Source organism: Trichechus manatus, unplaced genomic scaffold (genome assembly GCF_000243295.1).
Source record: "Trichechus manatus latirostris isolate Lorelei unplaced genomic scaffold, TriManLat1.0 scaffold00120, whole genome shotgun sequence".
NCBI lineage: Eukaryota > Metazoa > Chordata > Mammalia > Sirenia > Trichechidae > Trichechus > Trichechus manatus.
Genome location: NW_004444056.1, coordinates 8957034 through 8963026, shown reverse-complemented (window position 1 = coordinate 8963026; position 5993 = coordinate 8957034). Strand labels below are relative to the sequence as shown.

Here is a 5993-nt window from a genome sequence, read left to right as displayed (position 1 = left end):
AGTTAGTACACATGTTGCCCTATGACAATGGTTAACAACCTCACAACACATCAACACTATCCTTACTCAACCTTGGGTTCCCTATCACCAGCTTTCTTGTCCCCTTCTGCCTTCTGGCCCTTAGTAGCTGAACTCTTAACCACTAGCCTTTTAACTTAGCAAGTAGTTGCTAAGCTCAGGAAATAAAGTTTGCTTCTCCCCTTGTACCCTATTAAAGGCTGAGCCCAGGTCTGTTCATGCTCTCTGTGATTCTCCCCTTCTTTAAGACTCCTGTGAATCTGCGTTTGACCTTCAAGTATGCTTACCTTTAGGCCCTGTGAATGACAAACAGTCATCCCTTTGTTTTGGGTGTTGAATGTTAAACTGCAGCTTTGTGTAAGAAAGAAACCCCCACCTGTTTCCACACAGGTGGTCCCTCCAGTTGACCCCCTCTGTGTGGCTGTCTGTTTTCTCTTGAAGTAGGCTCTCATTTCCCTCTTCACATTTGTCTAATATTAACACAAGCCCCAGCTCTCTAATCCCATTGTGGGTCTTTCTGGCATGACCAGCTTCCACTGTGTCACCTCTTTAGAATAAACTATCAGGTGAGGACCAAGGGGCCCACAACAAGTCACAAAGGCAGTCTTATCGCTGGAAATTCCAGTGGTTTAGAGGTTCCCTCCCAGGAGCCAGGACAAAGGCTAGAACTCTGTTTGGGCTTGTTAGTTGCCATTGAGTCCATTGTGCCTCATGGTGACCCCATGTGTGCAGAGTAGAACTGCTCCATAGGATTTTCAAGGCTGTGACCTTTCATAAGCAGATCAGCAGGCCTGTCTTCTGTGATGCCTCTGGCTAGGTTCGAAACAACAACCTTTTGGCTAGTAGTTGAGCATTTAACTGTTTGTGCCACCCAGCTGCCATAGAGCTCTCTTTAGGTGAGATCTAATTCTTTACCACAGAGGTAGAATTTAAATACGTCCATAACACTAAAATACTGAAAAACATGAAGAGAAAATGATAGTGAGAATCCGGCCAGGAAATCCATGGTTTAAAGACAACTGCTTTCCATCTGGTTAACTATACTGTTGGTAGGTGTGTACCTTAGGTTTCTGTAAAAGACATTTGATCATTTCATGAATTAGTTTTACATATTTTTCCCAGGGCTTTAAGCATTTTTACATTATCATGTTAGTAAGGAATCCTGGTGGTGGAATGGTTAAGAGCTCAGCTGCTAACCGAAAGTTTGGAAGTTTAACCCACCTAGCTGCTGTATGAGACAAAGACCTGGCAGTCTGCTTGCCTAATGACTGCAGTATAGAAAAACTTATGGGGCAGCTCTACTGTGTCATATGGGGTCGCTAGGAGTCAGAATCGACTTGACTGCACCTAACAATAACATCATCATGTTAATAGTAGTAAAAATAGTAACTAGTTATGTATATGCATATGTGTGTACTTATATAATGACCCTATAACTAATTCTTTGTTGTTGGTTTTTAACTTGTTTCAAGTTTTCTCAGGAAACCCTCTGCCAGTGTCCTTTTTGTGGTGTGTATCTTACTTGCCTTTTTGATTCTTTGAATTCAGTTCTAGAACCCAATCACCTGCATTCTGTCATTTATTAAGATGTTCGACCCAAGGCAAGTTAGAGTCTGTAACGTAGTTTTGTTTCTCAGGTGAGAACCGATCCTTTCTGTTATGATCACAAGGTGATATCCTAATCTTTCTTTAAAGCCTCTTATTGACTCTTTGTCATCGATAATGGGATGGATCGTTTCTCTGGTTTATCTATTATACGTTACTTGGTGGATAGAACGTACTATTTATTACTTGGTTAAAGAAAACCACTTGTTGAATTTTTTTTTCATTTCTATATTTCTTTTATCATCCACAGAAATATAAAATCTGCAGTGGATCTCATATCTTCAGTACCCCTTAAGCAGTAACTCCCTGTTCTCTGCTCCCCTGAGTCCCTGCTAGTAGCTAATAAACATTGGTCCTTATACTTTAATCATAGATTAAAATTAGGGACGTATAACTTGCTGAAAATGATATTACATAGACCCAGCCATAGCCTTACCTCAATTAAAACTGATTCATATGCCTCTTGCCTCCCCTCATATTATGTGAAAATAACAACAACCCTCCCCCCCACCACCAGGGCACGGTGGACCCTTGGAGAAATGAGTGTTTTATGTTAGCTACCATTCATACACAAGGATTTGTCCTCAGAAGGAGTCGGTGTGCTTGTGTCCTGCTCAGAGGACTTTGTAAAGGGGCATAATGTGGATGAACTACAGGATCCTGGTCTGCCTGGATGAGGTAGAAGTCAGGACCTGCCCTGGGATGGCTTTGTATTTTCCATTGTGAGTCTCTTGAGAGCCCCTGCCTTTCTACACTGAGTTTCCCTTCCCTTCTTTATGGGAATGATTGAGGCTTTGTGGATTCAGAACTGAAGAGCTTCATAGTGTGCCATCTGCACTTTGACCTTTCTCTTTCTTCAAATGATCTGCCCTGAGTTGATGGTGGTCCCAGAACTTGAGTGTGCATAAAACCTGTGGCCAGCATTCCACACATCCAGTGTCCTGCTTACTCGCCTGTAGTTTTCATTTCATAGCTCCTAGAAGAATGCTTGGAGGTCTGCACCTTTAAAATGATCTCTAAATGTTTAAAAGGAAGAGGGCAGTGGCTCTTTTAAAGAAAGAAAAAATATTGTGATAAAATATATATAACTGAAGTTTTTCCATTTTCATCATTTTTAGCTGTACAGTTTACTGACATTAAATATATTAACGACGTTGTGCAACCAACTCTACCATCTAATTCCAAAACTTTTTCATCATTTCAAACAGGAACTCAGCACCCCTTAAGCAATAACTCCCAATTCCCTCCTCCCTGAGTCCCTGGTAGCCGTTAACAAACTTCAGTCTCTATGCTTTTGCCTCTTATTTCATGTAAGTTATATTGTATAACATTTGGCCTATTGTGTCTCACCGATTTCACTTAGCATAATGTTTTCAGGGTTCATCCATGCTGAAGCATGAACGAAATTTCTGTTTCATGTGATGTGTTTTTTATATTATCCATTCATCTGTTGATGGCCACTTGAGTTGTTACCACCTTTTGGCTGTTGTGAACAGGGTTGTAATGCACATTGGTATGCAGGTATCTTTTTGAATCCCTGCTTTCACATACTTTGGGTTCAAACTGCCAATTTAAAGATGGAGTGTCTGGGTCATATGATAATTCAATGTTTAACTTTTTGAGGAGCTGCCGAGTTATTTTCCACAGTGGTTGTGTTATTTTCTATTCTCAGCCACAGTGCGTGAGGGTTCCAGGTTCTCTGCATCCTCATGAACGCTTGTTCTTTACTAATCTCTGATGTAGCCTTCCAAGTGTGTGTGAAGTGGTATCGCATGTGGTTTTGATTTTCATTTCTCTAGTGCCTAGATGACCCTAAGCGTCTTTTCGTATGCTTGTTGGGCGTTTGGTTATCTTCTCTGGAGAAATGTCTAAGTCCCTTGACCATTTTTTTAAAACTTTGGAAGTAAATCGCCTGGCCTTTCTTCCTAGTTTGTCTTAGACTGGAAGTTCCCCTGAAACCTGTTCAGCATCATGGGAACATGCACTGACAGACCAGTGGTGGTTGTGCATGAGGTGTATTGGTCTCGAATCGAAGCCGTGTTTTCTGTGTGAGGGGCGTGAATTCTACCTCTGAACCATCACTGTCCCCATTTTCCATCATACTCCCACTGCCATGGAGTCAATTCCAAGTCAGAGTGACCCTATATGACAGAGTAGAACTGCCCCATAGGGTTTCCAAGGCTGTCGATCTTAATTGAAGTAAACTGCCACATCTTTCTCCCATGGAGTGGCTGGTGGGTGGGAACCACTGACTTTTTGATTAGCAGCCAAGCAGTTTAACCATTGCACCATCGGGCTCCTCTGCTATAATAAGGGTGGCTATTTGACACACAACGTAGCAATAACATAGGCAAAGTCACTTGGTGTTATTCCTTCCCACGTAAACAGTGCAAACCTAAGAAGGAGAAAATATGCTTTGTCCTCATCCTTCAGTCTTACTCTTTCTCATACAGCAGCCAGCTGCCACACTGAGAATGCAGGCATTTGGTGATGGAGGCAGAGTAGGCAGGAAGCAGGAGCCTGGGCCACTGATTACTTCACAGAGCGCCTCTCACATCCTGCACTGTAACCTCTGGACTTGTTGTTATAGGAGGAGGTAAAATGTAAATGTCGTACTTATTTTGGTTTTCCGGAGTCACTGGGGCGTTACCTATCTTAGGTGATAAGCCTTGCACAGGTCGAAGGCTGGGAGAGGCGAGCAGGCCCTGGCTGGACCACGGAAGCCAGCAGAGGGGTGGGGGCCGCAGGCAGGGCTGGTGAGCGGGCTTGGACAGGGCATCTGTGACAAAATATTCCTTCCTTCAGTTACAGGGTCCAGAGCAGTGAGTGTTTGGATATGGATACCCCAGGGTAAATTGTGAAAATGCAGATTTTTATCTTGGTTTGGGTTTGAGATTCTCTATATCAAGCTCCCAGTTTATGCTGTAAATAACTATTGTATAAATAGGAAAAATACTGATCACATTTTACCATGGTATTAGTGAAATCAAAGTTTAAAAAAAAAAAAAAGCACAACGAAAGAGTTTCAACTGCACATAATTAGAAATCAGTGATGTGTAATGAATTCATTGACTTAAACTGAAAAAATACATTCTTAAAATTCACTAATGTTTATATCAAATACAAGTGTGTAGGTTCTACAGAGGTGAACCCTTAACTTCGTAGGTGAACCCTCAACCTAAGTGTTGGACCCTTGACACCACGGGGAAAGCCAGATTCACATGTTCCAGCGTGGGCAGGCCTGGATGCCTCTGGTGCTGTGGGATGAGGAAGCCCCTTCTTCTGTGACATTGTGGCCAGAGGAAGAGGCCTGTGGAGCTGCATGAAGAAAGCAAGTGTGTGCTCTGGAAGGCTGGAGCAGGATCTGCCTTAAGTGCAAAGGCCCTCAGAGTGGAGCATGGCCTTCAGCTTAGAGGGAGGCCCTGTCCAGCGAAAGAGCTGAAGACCAGGAACCTGTTACTTTCTCCTTACTCACCACTGTCTCCTTCTTCCATTTCAGGTCCCAGATGTGGCGCAGGGAGAGTTAGTCCAGCCTAGGCAGCTGTGGACCAAGGGCAACCTTATACATCCCTGCAATCAGAAGTAAGGATTTAGCTGCTCTGACTGGTGTGTGGACAAAACATCATTCATCTGCCTCCAAACTGCCCAGTGGCTCTGCTTCCCCTGCTGTTCCTCTACTTGAAGTGGCTTCCTGGGCTTAGAGAGGACATTCACTTAGACTTCCAGAAGCTGAAGCCAGGAAATGGTGCGTATTACAGAGAACTGGGGTACTGTAACTCTAGGGGGTGAGGCTGTTATGAATTATTGGGGTAGTGTGTGCTCCAGGCCTTGAGGTTCCTCAGTGAGGTAAATAGGTGACAGAGGAGACCATGGAACTCAGACCTAAGAGGCATCCTGCTGCCCTGCTCCACTGTCACTGGGTCCTTCCTCTACACACGTGGATTTTCAAGCCTTGGATGCCTGGGGCCACCTTCCTTCTGTCACTCTAAGGCATCATGGGCTTTTAACATCCCTGTTCTGGGTCTTGGTTCTCTGTGTTGAATGACAGAACTTCCTGACCAGAGTCTGAAGATGGAGCAGCTTTGGCTGAGGAGACTGAGCCCCAGATCCTCCAGAGCCATCCTTGTCCCTCTGCACACAGTTTTCGTGGCTTCCCCGAGGCACTGGAGCCTTTTCTGTGCAGTTCTGTAACTGCAGCTCCACCTCTCACACGGTATGATGTGGTGGAAAACTGGGGAGAGAGTTGGTAGTAAAGACCCTGACTGTTAATGGGGTCCTGGGTGGGGCTTGATCCTCTCAGGAACTCACCAGTGAAATGCGTCAAAGGAGAGTGAGTCCAGCTGGATCATGTGTGGGGTCTCCAGATCCAT

The 5993-nt window shown here is 44.2% G+C and overlaps 1 pseudogene; it reads right to left on the bottom strand.

Moving 5' to 3' along the window:
• LOC101354860 (serine/threonine-protein kinase MARK2 pseudogene) overlaps nucleotides 1-5993 on the bottom strand; it is a 12204-nt pseudogene extending 6211 nt beyond the window's left edge.